This window comes from Procambarus clarkii, chromosome 57 (genome assembly GCF_040958095.1).
Source record: "Procambarus clarkii isolate CNS0578487 chromosome 57, FALCON_Pclarkii_2.0, whole genome shotgun sequence".
In the NCBI taxonomy this organism is placed as follows: Eukaryota; Metazoa; Arthropoda; class Malacostraca; order Decapoda; family Cambaridae; genus Procambarus; species Procambarus clarkii.
Window position 1 is genome coordinate 7,374,513 of NC_091206.1, and position 16,503 is coordinate 7,391,015.

The window sequence follows — 16,503 nt, forward strand, 5'->3', positions numbered from 1 at the left end:
TAACGCCGTCATCGCGTCCTGTCCAGCACAGGAGTCATCATGGGGCCGGAGACAGACAGTTTTTGTGTTCGGACGCTGCAGGTGTTGGGGGACTCAATTGAGTTTCTTTCTTTATTATGCACCCCATACCCATCCCGTGGGAGGTGGTGGAAAGGGTTACAAAGGGACATAATCGGTTCAGGAAATGAACCCAATGCTTAGCAAGCGACAATATTTTGAAACTAGTTACACAATTGTTAATGTTATATTATATATATTTAGACACCTTCCTTGGCTTCAGTGTGTGCTCAGTGTACTCTGGTCGGCGTGCGATAAATATCTCGCTTGGATATGTATTAACGCCACATATGTAGGACACTTCTCATGGCTTGTTGGCTAATTCTAAGCAGCTCTCATTTTTACCAAGCCCCATCTTCAAGAGGAAACTAGATTGTTTCCTTCAAGGAGTGCCGGACCAACCGGGCTGTGGTGGGTATGTGGGCCTGCGGGGCGCTCCAAGCAACAGCCTGGTGGACCAAACTCTCACAAGTCAAGTCTGGCCTCAGGCCGGGCTTGGGGAGTAGAAGAACTCCCAGAACCTCATCAACCAGGTATCAACCACTCCCCAAATATGTCTATTCTATGTTTAACAGCAGTACTGAGGAAAATGAGGCAGCTCTCTTCATCAGAAGTGAAGAAAGACATAGGATCAGACATAAGCCTACATGCAGGCGACGAGTCACAATAACGTTGCTGAAGTATGTTGACCAGACCACACACTAGAAGTTGAAGGGACGACGACGTTTCGGTCCGTCCTGGACCATTGAATGGTCCAGGACGGACCGAAACGTCGTCGTCCCTTCAACTTCTAGTGTGTGGTCTGGTCAATAAGCCTACATCTAACACATTGGCAGAAGAACATAGGCAGCATGTCAGACTTAACAAAGTCCAGGTGGCCGTGAGGAACTTGGACGAAGTAACATATCGAGTTTGATATTGTGTCCATCTCGGGCCTCGTAGCCTGGTGGATAGCGCGCAGGACTCGTGATTCTGTGGCGCGGGTTCGATTCCCGCACGAGGCTGAAACAAATGGGCAAAGTTTCTTTCACCCTGAATGCCCCTGTTACCTAGCAGTAAATAGGTACGTGGGTGTTAGTCAGCTGTCACGGGCTGCTTCCTGGGGGTGGAGGCCTGGTCGAGGACCGGGCCGCAGGGACACTAAAGCCCCGAAATCATCTCAAGATAACCTCAAGATATGTGTGACCCACTCTTGAATTTACAGCCCCGGCGTGGAACTCTGAGAGGACACACAACAAAATTAAAATATTGAGAACTATTAAATAAAGCTTGTTCCTCAGCTGAGAACTAAGCTGCTACGAAAAACCATACTGGGACAAGAACACGCCACCCTAGAAGAAAAAGAAGCGGGGAGGCCACAATAACGACATACAAGATACTAAAGAAAATTTACCACTTAAAGAATGAAAAAGTGACATTCAAAGTTAGAAACAGAATATCGAGGGAACATTGATGCAAACAGAAGTACAACAAAGTCGCCATGATGAAAAAAACTCCTTCAGTGAAAGATTCAAAAATAAATAAAATGAAATAGGTGAAGAAGTTATTAAAACCATTTTAAATAAAACAAATATAAACAAAAAAGCATTGACTCTATTAGCATTGACATTATATTTCTGATGGTTCGAAAGGTGGGGCACAGGAGCTGACGCTCGACCCTACAAGCACACGGACACATGCACATACACACACGCACACACACGTTAGGGGTCTGGTAGCTGAGTGAACAGCGCGCGGAACTCGTAATCCTGTGGGCCGAGTTCGATTCCCGGATTAGGCAGAGACAAATGGGCAGAGTTTCTTTCACCCTTATGCTACTATTACCGAGCAGAAATAGGTACCTGGGAGGTAGACAACTGTTACGGGCTGCTTCCTGTGTGTGTGTGTGTGTGTGTGTGTGTGTGTGTGTGTGTGTGTGTGTGTGTGTGTGTGTGTGTGTGTGTGTGTGTGTGTGTTTCGCGTTTTTTTTTATAGCAGATGTGACATAGAAACTAGGTTTCTATGTCACATCTGAACATAGATGTCTCTCTTAATGTCAGTTAACGTGTTAAAGAGTTAATGTCAGAAACTCCTGAGTTTCTGACATTAAACAACTATCGGACAGGAAGGCGGCGTCCAAGAGCTAACATCTTAAACTTGCATGCACAAAAGAAGTAAACACAAACATGAGTATTAACCTGAATGTTTTTTGTTTGTTTACCATTTCACAACCAGAGGCATATATTACAAGAACGTGACATATTTTTAGGGAATATTTGTTGCTACCAGATCAATTGTTTGATGGCCGTCGCAACGCTTGTCGATGGTGAGGGAATAAGGTCAGATCCCAAAGCGACATCGTGATTGTGACTTTCTACGCTGTGTAAAGGTCAGGGAAGGAGAGACAAAGGCCTCTGTATCCAGGCGACTGGGGCACGAGGAGAGGAGAAAATGAATGAGGTGAAAGAGATATGGCGGCGTGAGAATGTAAAATAGTAATGTGAGAGAGAGAGAGAGAGAGAGAGAGAGAGAGAGAGAGAGAGAGAGAGAGAGAGAGAGAGAGAGAGAGAGAGAGAGAGAAGAGAGAAAGAGAGAAAGAGAGAGAGAGAGAGAGAGAGAGAGAGAGAGAGAGAGAGAGAGAGAGAGAGAGAGAGAGAGAGAGAAAGAGAGAAAGAGAGAAAGAGAGAGAGAGAGAGAGAGAGAGAGAGAGAGAGAGAGAGAGAGAGAGAGAGAGAGAGAGAGAGAGAGAGAGAGAGAGAGAGAGAGAAAGAGAGAAAGAGAGAGAGAGAGAGAGAGAGAGAGAGAGAGAGAGAGAGAGAGAGAGAGAGAGAGAGAGAGAGAGAGAGAGAGAGAGAGAGAGAGAGAGCAGCAGCAGCCGTCGAGAAGTGATTCTTCCGTAAGCATTTTTTTCAGCTTGTAAGAGGGTATTGGGGGTCAACCTTAAGGGGAAGGTATCTGCATACTTTACGAACTTTGAATTAGGTGGAAAGGAAGAAGTGTGCTGATCTGTTCGAAACTAATTTGCTTTACGAACACTGAGATAGACGAACGTGGTCTGACTACCAAACAGCCCCGGCTCTAGGGGGATGAGGATGGGACTTTCGTTAAATGGAATCTGATATTTTTGACATGCGTCAACTTTAAGAAGTAACATGACACCTGGATATGCTTGTCAGCAGAAAATAAAAATGTTTATTTGTTAAAATTTACCTCCAAAATTTTAAACTTTCTGATGGAGTATAAATTAATATTTTCTTAATTAGTCGTAAAATACGACAACAGGTGGCATTGAGATGGAGGGAACCTTGGTAGCCGGGAAGAGAAGTTACTGGCTCCCAATTGCCTGGAGGCACAAGTATGTTGAGCTGAGATTTGTTAGAATCCTAACCCTGTGCATGTGGGCAAATTTTGGGTGCAATATGAAGATATCTGCAAGAACATGAGAGTGAATAAAGTAATTGCAAAGCTCCAGGTACCTCATGCCAACGGGTCTGAATGGTCTAACTAGACTGTTACCTGTAATTTTTTCTTTTTATTAGTACATGAGGTACATCTGCGTTAGTGCAGCTACCCTAGACTATATGAAGTGGAGTACAGTGTGTCACAAAAGCTAACTAAGTGATGCTAAAAAATCTCCATCACACAGGATGGTTAGTTATACAGAGGCATGTGATAGGCAGTCTGCCATTATGAGGATATCATCAACACAACATTGAATAAGGTAGCAGTGGTAATAAAAGTCCCCATCTCGCAGGATGGTTAGTCATACAGGGTCATATGTTTAGTAGCTGTATGACTAACCATCCTGCGAGATGGGGACTTTTATTACACCGTTACCTGTAAATAATTTGTTCTGAGGAAAAAGTCTTCGGACATCTGAACGAATATTTTGCTTGACCACACTCGAATCCGTGAGAATCGGGTGGAGGTATGACTTATTAATAATATTTCTTAAATCATTTCAGCTTAAATCATTGGCCTACCCCGACCAGCTTATGTCAGTCAAGTTGCCCAGATCACTTTCCCTACAAATTTGGGTACGGCTTGGCCCCAGGCGTGTATCCACCAACTTTGAACAGATACAGACAGACAGACATTCTCTCTCATAGATATATAATATTCATTTATACACAAGAAAGAACAGTGTTTGATTTAATAGTATGTTAAAATTAACAAATGCGTCTTTGAAGTTGGTCTTTGCTTCTAAGTTTGTTTCTCATATGATGCGCGACCCTGTCTTAAATTCTGTCTATCAGTTTTAGTTATTACTGTGGACATGAAACCCAGATTATAGGCGAGTACTCCATTACATTTGAGGTGTTACAACTACAAGGCATGAGGATTTCAAATCATATTTGCCTTCAGCAATTTACACAAATGTCCAAGGAGAGATTTTCATAAGTTTCATCTCTTATTATTGCAATTGACGAACTGTACATCAATGTTTACCTGTCTAACCATTCTCTAGTGCCAAACTCTATCAAATGGTGTGCAGATCTGCTTCTACACACTTGAGTGTGTGTATGTGGGAGTGCATAAGTGCGTGTTCGCAGGGGTATAGGAAAGTTGAAGCACATAGTTGTGTTCAATGTACTATTGGGTATAAATATTCCCAATATGGCAGAACGTTGGTGAAACTCTCGTGTTCTCTTTAGACCCTTAATTCACTCACTTTTCATCAACCCCCCGTCTCCATCTCCCTCTCTCTCTCTCTCTCTCTCTCTCTCTCTCTCTCTCTCTCTCTCTCTCTCTCTCTCTCTCTCTCTCTCTCTCTCTTTCCTCTACCCCCACCGTAGCAGGCAACAAAGGACGTAATGGAGGCAGTGGGGCGGCTTTGTCTGGATGTTGGCAAGATAATACCTAACAACGCATGAAGGTAGCCAGGAGAGGATAACGCGGCTCTAACACAGACTCTCAACGGGGCGCCCCGGCTGCATCATCTGCCAGGGGTGATGCTGGAGGTTGGGAGAGGCAACGGGAAGGACGGGGTTCGAGGGAGAGACAAAGTGAGGGGAGCAGAGGAAGAGGCAAGGGGGGGGGGGAGGAGGCAAGTGCTGTCGAGAAGCATGGGTGGGGAGAAGCAAAGGGGGGAAGGATTGAGGTTGGGGGGATGGGCATTGGACGGGGGGGGGGGGGGGGGAGGACTGAAAAATAGGTAATGGGGAATCGACTTGAGAATGATCCAGGACGGACCGAAACGTCGTCGTCCCTTCACCTTCTAGTGTGTGGTCTGGTCAACATACTTTAGCCACGTTATTGTGACTCCTCGCCTGCGCAGGTAATGGGGAAGGTTGGTGTTGGTGGGTGGGGGTGCTGATGGCACTGGGAGGGCATACGAGTTGAAGTTGATGGAGGTCAACTAATGCCCACCCCTCTAATGCCCACCCCCCAACCTCAATCCTTCCCCCCTCTGCCTCTCCCCACTCATGCCTCTCGAAAGCACTTGCCTCCTCCCCCCTTGCCTCCTCCTCTGCTCCCCTCACTTTGTCTCTCCCTCGAACCCCGTCACTTGCAATGCTTGATCAATATCGTCAGGGGAACACTTGAAATGTGAATATTATTGCTATCCTTCCTCCTCCATCACTAGTCATCCTTCCATCTATCTCGCTCGGTCCTCAACCACCACAGCGCCATTTCTAGCAAGTACATTTTGGGTGACATGGATGTAAACTGACTGAAGGATCGTGTTTTGAAGTAAACCTGGCGACGAAAACCTCGCGATTGCTAGATGCGCATAACAGATGCGCATAATAGTACCACTTGTCTGGGAGAGTTTGGGGTGTAAATAAAAGGTCTGACTCGCTTGGGCTAAGATCTTCTGTAGATCCCTAAAGTTTTCTGTTAATGTGTCTTTTCCAATATGTTCAAGATAGTAATATCCTCTTCTTATATCACCACTATCACCTGTCCTTCTGTCAACACTATCATCTGTCCTTCTGTGGCCACTATCACCTGTCCTTCTGTGACCACTATCACCTGTCCGTCTGTGGCCACTATCCCCTGTCCTTCTGTGACCACTATCACCTGTCCTTCTGTGATCATTATCCCCTGTCCTTCTGTGGCCACTATCACCTGTCCTTCTGTGGCCACTATCACCTGTCCTTCTGTGACCACTATCACCTGTCCGTCTGTGACCACTATCACCTGTCCTTCTGTGACCACTATCCCCTGTCCTTCTGAGACCACTATCACCTGTCCTTCTGTGACCACTATCCCCTGTCCTTCTGTGACCACTATCCCCTGTCCTTCTGTGACCACTATCACCTGTCCTTCTGTGATCACTGTCCCCTTTCCCGTCACCACTGTCATCTGTCCTTCTCTCACCAGTATCACTGCTTCACAGTAGTACCACTTGTCTGTCTGTCACCTCACCCACCACATTACAACAGTACCACCTTCCCGTCTATCACCACGACCCCCCCACACCTAAACAGAATCGTACGATTCGATTCAACGATTCTTCGCGGCGGGGATCGTATTCCAGGGACTTGCACGAAACGCTACGCGTACTAGTGGCTGTACAAGAATGTAACAACTCTTGTATATATCTAAAACAAAAAAAAACACGTTAGGCTTGAAAGTATGAACATACCTAAATGCTGTGTTATAGCAAAGTCATATATACGGACCATACTTATAACTTGTGTCATGGGTTAAAACACATTCTTAACTAAAAAAAATAGTATTGTTAAATCAAAGTATATTTAAACTTGATCTATTTACCAAGAGTATATTCTTAAGATGATACTCACCAACATAATACTACCAACAATACCACCACCACCATCACTAACACCACCACCATCACTAACACCACCACCGTCACTAACACCACCAACAACACCAGTACTACCACCACTATCACTAACACCACCACCACCAGTACTACCACCACCATCACTAACACCACCACCACCAGTACTACCACCACCACCATCACTAACACCACCACCACCAGTACTACCACCACCATCACTAACACCACCACCACCACCAGTACTACCACCACCAGTACTACCACCACCACCATCACTAACACCACCACCAACATCAGTACTAACACCACCATCATCACTAACACCACCACCGTCACTAACACCACCAACACTAACACCACCACCAACACCAGTACTACCATCACAAACACCACCACCACCAGTACTAACACCACCACCACCACCACCACCAGTACTAACACCACCACCACCACCACCACCAGTACTACCACCACCACCACCAGTACTAACACCACCACCACCACCACCACCAGTACTAACACCACCACCACCACCACCACCAGTACTAACACCACCACCACCACCACCACCACCAGTACTACCACCACCACCACCAGTACTAACACCACCACCGTCACTAACAGCACCAACACTAACACCACCAACAACACCAGTACTACCATCACTAACACCACCACCACCAGTACTAACACCACCACCACCACCACCACCACCACCAGTACTACCACCACCATGTCCATCAACAAGGCAGGCGTACCAGGACGTGAAGATGGCCAACACTGCTAAGAGCATCAGTATTCAGAGCGCCCCGTGAGCGCCTCCCGCACGCTGGGAGCCCTCAGCCAGCCATGTAAGTGTTTCTACACCGTCATCTCTGACACCGAGTCCTTCACGATAAACATAAATGAAACTAAACAAAAAATATTACTTATTTTGTAATTAAGTCCGAGTCTCACATAATCCATAGAATCCATAGTGGCCTATAAACTATTATGCTTTTTTTTAATGGTTTAAATGATCCAATTTCGTTAAAAGCTTTTCGAATGCATTGACTATGGGATAAAGAAGGGGGGTGAAAGGTTAGCAGAGAGGAACAGGAATTTACAACGTTCTCCTGCGGGGTTCGAGCCCTCCCGTGGAGCCCCATAGGGTACTTAGTGACAGCGGTGTTCCAAGATGTGTGTATGTGTGTGTGTGGAATGATTTGCCACGCCTGTTTCCCGCGGCCGAACATTTTGACATATGGCGTGAGTTGCAGGAATCCATGATGCGTTGGGTGTCAGGTCATGTGTTATATGTTATCCCTCGCTGACATATCGCGCCTGTCGATCAGTGATTATAATGTGTGAACGAGCAACTTCCTAATGTCAGGTCCACGCTCGCTCCCCGATGCTGCGATTATTCACTGAAAACGATAAATCTCAGCTACGTTGCAGAAAAGAAAAGCTGAAGTCAAATTGATATCATATCTAGTTATAAAGGACAAAAAAAATACAAAATAAAAGCTAGCTTAAACGTATATATATACAAAAGGGTTGTGAAAGGATCGGAACCAAAACAGAGGAGGAGTTAAGACACCCCCTTGCGGGACCCCGTCTCCGACCCGCCTCCAAGATGGTCCGCCCCGTGGGGGGGCTTCCCCGCACTACATTACTGAGCATGATGATGTAAAAGCTCGGCGCCTTTTTTAAAAAGCCCCCGCCACTTTTCGCTCGCTGATGGCAATGACTCGTTAGAAATAACAGCAGAATAAACGCATCGTTTTGGGAAGCTAGACCATGCATTTTGGTACCTCCCAGATATTGACGATATAGTCCAGTCATTGACAACTTGTTAAAATTTTGATTCACAGCATCGTTCAGACCATTATCGGAATCCAATAACAGCAGGAGACTAACCAATCACATACCCCTATATATCTATTCCTGAGTTCTGATTGGTTCCCATACCATCGTTAATCCATTAAAACCACGGAACTGGATGGCCAGTAGGTTGATGATGACACCGTGAAATATTCTTGCGCTGCTCAGTGTAAAGTTATTCATGGTTCAAGTCTGATCAGAAACTTGGTGATGTGGCGGAAATGTGGGCAGGAGGACTGTGTGTGTCTGGGAAGGAGGGGAGGGGGATGTGCTGTGTGATGTTGGTGTGTGGGGGATGTGCTACAAAATAAAGAAGATCCGATAAGTTTAGAATATAAGAAAGTAATTGAAGAGTAATTGGAGGAACATGGCGCAGAGCAGAGAATGTCCAAGAAGGGAAAATAAATGGGAGAGAGAGGGAGAGAGAGAGAGAGAGGGAGAGAGAGAGAGAGAGAGAGAGAGAGAGAGAGAGAGAGAGAGAGAGAGAGAGAGAGAGAGAGAGAGAGAGAGAGAGAGAATGAATGAGTTAGTTTTCGCTCAAATTTGAGCATGAAATTGTAACACCAAAACTCATATTCGCACCAGTTAATTCATTTTGTCGGGGGTCAGGCAGCCTGTGATTATATTCACATGTTACACATATATCGAGGTCCCTCCAAGGTCGAACTAATGACCCTCCCCAACATGGAACCCTACAACAAGACTAACTCCTGGGTAGCTATTATTACTGCTAGGTGAACAGAGGCATCATGTGATAGTAAACGCGCCATGGATTCGAACCCGGAATTCCCGATTTTATGTCGAGAACGAATCCGACTGTATTACCGGGATATATCAGTCCCCATTTTCAATCCCAGGCGCCGGCGAGAAACAATGGGCAGAGTTTCTTTCACCCTATGCCCCTGTTACCTAGCAGTAAAATAGGTACCTGGGTGTTAGTCAGATGTCACGGGCTGCTTCCTGGGGGTGGAGGCCTAGTCGAGGACCGGGCTGCGGGGACACTAAAGCCCCGAAATCATCTGAAGATAACCCCCTTATACCAGCTACGCCGTTTATATCCGTTCCTTCCCTTATAACACCCACCACACCTTACATCCGCTTCTTCCATGTATCACCCCACTCTCTTTCCATATCACTTCAGCCTCTCCTCTCCCCTAGAACCAAAAAGACAGCTTGCGTACACCACGATACAATTCATCTTTCACGTGATCTTGAAGCATTTTAAATCTTCCATTCATCTTACCCCAAGAGGGACCCCAAAAAATCGGTTATCACTTAGCCTGCGTGATTACGTCTGTCTACACGTGCGGGAAACCACACTTTCATCGAGCTGCAGAACAGATATTGCGCAAAAAAAAAAAAAAAAAATGTAATTCCTTCTCGTAATCAATCTGTTACATCAATGCCAGCAAAACCCACAAGGTTGTAAGTTGAGGAATATTCGTCAGTGAAACCTCCTTTGTTTCCCATCTTTACAATGTTTTTTTCTTTAGTTTGTGGCGTTCATTGTTTTTATCGGATGGTTTCGTGGTTTGCATTTGAATAAGTATTGATTTCTTGTCCTATTTCGTCTTAGTTTGGAGGTTGGTAAGGAGGTGGATGCTAGGGTGATGGAGATGCTGGTGGTGATGCTGTTGTCCAAGAGATTTCCTGAACCCACTCTCGCACAAGACAGCACATATATGACTTATTGCTTATAATCAATATTTGGCTTATGAATAAGTATATATGTGGTATATTCCAAGTTATATTTTTTTTCAAGGCACTAACTCTTTCTCCCGATTCGCTATACACAAGTTTTAAATATTAGGAATGTCTTTTTCAGCTTTATTAAACAATAGAGATTTTATACAAAATTTGACAATTTCCTTGGTGGTGTCGGAGTTGGCAGAACGTTGTTGGTGGTGTTGGTAATGGTAAGATGGTGTGTTGATGTGGTAGCCACGTCTGTGTGTCTACCTTACGATGGAGGAATATCATAGTCTCCCGTAAGTGTTTTCCTCATGCAGGAGATCTGTGGAGGACAATCTTTAGCGCCCTTCCTCATGAAGGATGAGCATAGCAGACTTTCGTCACTGCTAGGATTAAGCTTTATCATAATATTTCGTGACGGCGTGTTTTTAACCTCTTGTATAATTCTGGGAAATGTGGGACGTCCTGCGACCTTAATGCCGAGCCTGAGACGCATTTGCATACTTGATCTCCTTAAGGAAAATGTCATAGACACATTGTATGAGAGAAACAGACTGTCAAGAAAGATTGTTATAGATATAATCTCTCACAGAAATAGGTTGTAATAGAAGCAGTGTCATATATCAGCAGACTGCGATCGAAGACTGTTACAGATGCAAGCATATAAATTGTTTTGTTTCTAATTTCAACAATTCGCAGGGTTCGCTCTCTTGGTGTCACTACACAAACCTCACTTTCCCCCCTCCGTCATCCTATATTAAATCCCCCATCCCTCCTTCCTCATCTTTCTTCGTGTCCTCTGTCCTCCCTCATTCTGTTCCCCCTCTCCATCCCTCTTCCCCCTCTCTCTTGCCCTTGAGAGCGCGCGTGTGGGCCCCGGGGTGATACGTATCATTGTCCTCTTGACTCCTCAGCATCCTCCCGTCTACCGGAAGCTGAGGCCCGAGCTGTGATGACTCCCGAATGGGTGGTCGTTATTAGGAAAGTGAGAGAGGTGATAGGGGTGAAGGGAAGGGCACGAGGAAGAGTGAAGAGGGGAGTGTTGAAGAGTGGAGAGATGAGGAGGGGATGAAAAGCTCACATCCTCTTCTGCACGGCTGCCAAAGAGGTCACAAGCAGGTTGATTAGCGAGCTCAACATCTGGTACCTGCCTGTTACACAGGTCCCTGCTAGTGGATCTACAGCTGGTGAAATCAAAGAGGAGTTAAGACTCACCTTAAATCCTTCAAAGTGTGAAATTATTTCTTCTAGCTACGCAATCATAGATGCACTCAGATCCGTCTTACCAGGAGCCTCGGTGATCGCCCTATACCAACAGCACACTTATTTATTTTTATTTTCTACCACAGACGTGGCCACACAGTTACAATGCTAACCAGAATATATACATTTTCTTCTGTCCTCCATGGACAGGTTAGAGATGTATTAAACATATAGTTCAAGGGTTTATTGAACAATCAACCACAGAAGATGATTCGGTGCTTTTAAAATGCTAAGCTGTTGAGGGGCAGGGAGGAGGGGGAGAGCGATCACGACCTAAGGAGGAGGAAAGAAAAAAAATGTGTTTTGGATTCACACTATTCACACTAATTCCTAAGGTGTGCACCCTCTTACGATATTTTGGCTACAACCAAGTGTCCGAAAACAAAGGGAACTACATATGTGCAAACCTGACAGCAGTCACCAGCACACAGAAGAAGTTAGTCTGCAACCATGGAGGGACGTTGAATAGGTTGCATGGGACTACACATGTGCATCTACATTGACTGATACCTACTTACGGTAGAGTGGAGCTGAAGGTAGTGGGGCTGTTATCTTCTGGGAGACCCTAAAAACAAATAAATAAAGGGACTCAGGGCTTTATTACTAGTTCGTGCAAATATATTCTGAGACCTTAGGAGCCAGGGGGTAAATGTATACTTAAGTTTCTTAAGGAGGAGGCGGAGGAGAAGAAGGAAGAAGAACTCATTAGTTAAACCAGAGACCCAAGAGCGCCCAGTTTCCTGTTTCAACGCTTCAGTGTCGTCATCCAGAGAGGAAATGTCTGCTGTATCTTAGGCACCCACCTCTGCGAAGCTGGATGAGGTCTTTAACAGTGATTGCTATATATGAATATCCCATAAGCTGTAACACAATGTAATATATGTAAAATAACTAGATCATTATGTACAACACACACACACACACACACACACAATGTTATATATGTATATATATATATATATATATATATATATATATATATATATATATATATATATATATATATATATATATTTATAATAATATAAATATATTATATATCAGGGGAGGCTGTCATAGAGCTCAGCGTTCCCCCACATATAAGATGGGGAACAAAATCCGCCAGAAGCACTACCACTAGACAACTACCATGCACGACCACTGCCTCAACCCCCCACAGGTGTTACCAGTATGTATTACCAGTGTACAATCACAGGTACAAAATGAACACAGAACCTGGATAATGCGCAGAGGCTTGCCATGAGCCTGGTTCCAGAGCTGAGGGACCTGTACTAGTACGGAGGACTCTGTTAAATCTCGATTAAATTTATAAAAGAGGAAGGCGAAAGGTAACATGTACTCTGTAAATATCAGGAATATTTGATATATCAAATATCAGACAGTGTTAAAATGTTGAGGTTTAGTCATTGAACGATTGGGCACGGATGAAAATTGAGCATCCCTGTGAGTAGCAGGGAAGTAAGGAAACACTTCTCCTGCATGAGAATGGTGAGAAAGACAGGTAACGTGGGTAGCACCTCTTTTGCGAGTGTGTGGTGAGGAAAAATAAATGAGAAGCAAAACCGTGAACACTTTGATGAGGAAGATATGACAAGAGGGGCGGGAGTTGTTATTTCTGACGAATGCCAATTGAGAAAGGAGAGTCCAGGAGCTGAATCTCGATACACAAGCATGTTTAGCCGACATACAAACACACACACACGCGCGCGCGCGTGCAGAGATATAAACATATACACTCAAACACAAAAAACATGTATGTATTAAGATGCACACATACATACTTGCCCAACTGTCAGGTTGGCCGAGCGGTCTAAGGCGCCAGATTTAAGCTCTGGTACTCGCAAGAGTGCGTGGGTTCGAACCCCACACCTGACACACACAAATGAGAATGTTTTGTAACATTCAGGATCTGCGGGATGGTACAACTACTCTATCAATTATGGAAACAACTTATTTAGTTCAGAGAACACAATAAAAGAACAGAGGTTCACAGCTCAAGACTATGCACGACTCTAACATAACCACCTTCGTCACTACAATCAAACACGACCCCTGTCTCCACCACCACAAGCACTACCACGACCACCATACACGACCACTGCCTCACAACACAACAATTACTACCATAACTACCATACACGACCACAGCCTTCACCACCAGAAGCACTACCACTAGACTACTTCCATGAACGACTACTGCTTCAACCACCACAAGTACTACCACAACTACAACCATACATGCACGAGCACAGCCTTCACCGCCGCAAGCAGTACCACTATTACGACCACAGCTACCATACACGACCACAGCCTTCACCACCAGAAACACTCCCACTAGACTACTACCATGAACGACTACTGCCTCAACCACCACAAGTACTACCACAATTACCATACACGACCACAACCTACACAACCGCAAACACTACCACTATTACGACCACAACTACCAAACAAAATCAACTTGTTCTATAAGGAAATACTGAGGGAACTGGTTCTCACGACGCTGGGGAAAACAGGAATATTAAGACGAATTGACAAAGTTGGTATAGAAGCAATGTTTACATTAAAGAACAATTGAACGAGAGGAGTAACTGGAAACACAGATGATTCATAGTAATGTAAGAAAAAACTGTTGACCAGACCACACACTAGAACGTGAAGGGACGACGACGTTTCGGTCCGTCCTGGACCATTCTCAAGTCGATTGTCTTGAGAATGGTCCAGGACGGACCATTCCGTCCTGGCGGAAGTCAGGCGGGCAGTTATGTGGCGTGAAGTCACCAGTGGAGTCCCACAGGGCTCTGTACTCGGTCCTATCTTGTTTCTGATATATGTAAATGATCTCCCGGAGGGTATCGATTCATTTCTCTCAATGTTTGCGGACGATGCTAAAATTATGAGAAGGATTAAAACAGAAGAGGCAGAAGAGGCTAAAACAGTTTGAGGCTTCAAGAAGACCTAGACAAGCTGAAGGAATGGTCGAACAAATGGTTGTTAGAGTTTAACCCAACCAAATGTAATGTAATGAAGATAGGTGTAGGGAGCAGGAGGCCAGATACAAGGTATCATCTGGGAGAGGAAATTCTTCAGGAGTCAGAGAAGGAAAAAGACTTGGGGGTTGATATCACGCCAGACCTGTCTCCTGCAGCACATATCAAGCGGATAACATCAGCGGCATATGCCAGGCTGGCCAACATACGAACGGCATTCAGAAACTTGTGTAAAGAATCATTCAGAACTTTGTATACCACATATGTCAGGCCAATCCTGGAGTATGCAGCCCCAGCATGGAGTCCATATCTAGTCAAGGATAAGACTAAACTGGAAAAGGTTCAAAGGTTTGCCACCAGACTAGTACCCAAGCTGAGAGGTATGAGCTACGAGGAGAGACTACGGGAATTAAACCTCACTTCGCTGGAAGACAGAAGAGTTAGGGGGGACATGATCACCACATTCAAGATTCTGAAGGGAATTGATAGGGTAGATAAAGACAGTCTATTTAACACAAGGGGAACACGCACAAGGGGACACAGGTGGAAACTGAGTGCCCAAATGAGCCACAGAGATATTAGAAAGAACTTTTTTAGTGTCAGAGTGGTTGACAAATGGAATGCATTAGGGGGTGATGTGGTGGAGGCTGACTCCATACACAGTTTCAAGTGCAGATATGACAGAGCCCGATAGGCTCAGGAATCTGTACACCTGTTGATTGACGGTTGAGAGGCGGGACCAAAGAGCCAGAGCTCAACCCCCGCAAACACAACTAGGTGAGTACAACTAGGTGAGTACACACACACACACACACACACACACACACACACACAAAGACACACCCAGTTCTTATCTTCTCCCTATTTCCTATCCATCTTCTCTATTCAATTTTCTACCTATTATTACCGCATTTGCTTGATGGATCTGCTCGCTGGAGAATGGATCAGTTAATGCAAATTCCGAAAAGGCAGGAGGTGAGATTCGCTTACTATAGCCTGACAAACAGCATTGCTTTTCTCTGCTTCTTTTCCTGTGTTTATATGTGTGTGTGTACTCACTTATTTGTACTCATCCATACATACCTGCAGGCTCGAGCATTAGCTCTTTTACCCCTCTTTATCGCTGGTTATCTAATGCAATGACTTCTGGCCTATACACATCAGGAAATCACAATGGCGAGATATCATGCGAAAATTGGAGCACTAAATTTCTTATAGTCTTATAGCGTATCGCGGTCTAGTGGATCCCGATACGCTATATATGCGCAGTTAAGGGAGAGTCAGAACGCTGGTTCGAATCTCTGAAGTGCTCCAATGATTTTCTCACATTTTCACACAGTGTATCTGATTTTCATGCAAGCCGGTGTTCAATCCCCGACTATCCAAGTGGTTGGTCACCCTTCCTTCCCCCCGTCCCACCCCAAATCTTTATCCTGACGGCTTCCAAGTGCAATATAGTCATAATGGCTTGGCGGTTTTCTCCTGATAATTCATTCCTCTCCTGATCTATTTCTCTATCAAATCTACTTTTAAAATTAAGAAGCTTCTGCAACCTGCCCCTTTAGTTCATTTAATTTTCGCACAGCCTTTATGGTAAATGAAAACTTTCTAACTTCCCTGAGACTTATATGAGTCATTAAGCTTTCATTTATGTCCTCGTGTTATATTCGTATTCATTGCGAAGATTCCCCTTATCCCTCTAAATATTTTATAGGTCTCGATCATATTTCCCGTCTCTCTCCGCTTTCCTAGCGTCGTCAGGTTTAGTTCCTTCAGTTTCTCTTCATACCCCATGCCTCTCAATTTTGAGACAAGCCTTGATGCAAACTTATGAACCTTTCGAGTGTACAACAATTTAAATGGCTCCTTATTTAAGCTAGACTACTCTGCTACTGAAAA

The 16,503-nt window shown here is 44.8% G+C and overlaps 1 protein-coding gene and 1 non-coding gene across 3 annotated transcripts in view; one reads left to right on the plus strand and one right to left on the minus strand.

The window, feature by feature from the left end:
* LOC138353341 (GATA-binding factor 2-like) overlaps positions 1-16,503 on the minus strand; it is a 153,114-nt gene that overhangs the window by 101,889 nt on the left and 34,722 nt on the right. The gene's annotated exons all lie outside the window — the stretch shown is intronic.
* Positions 13,403-13,486, plus strand: TRNAL-UAA (transfer RNA leucine (anticodon UAA)). Its single transcript has one exon. It is a non-coding gene; the product is annotated as a tRNA-Leu (tRNA).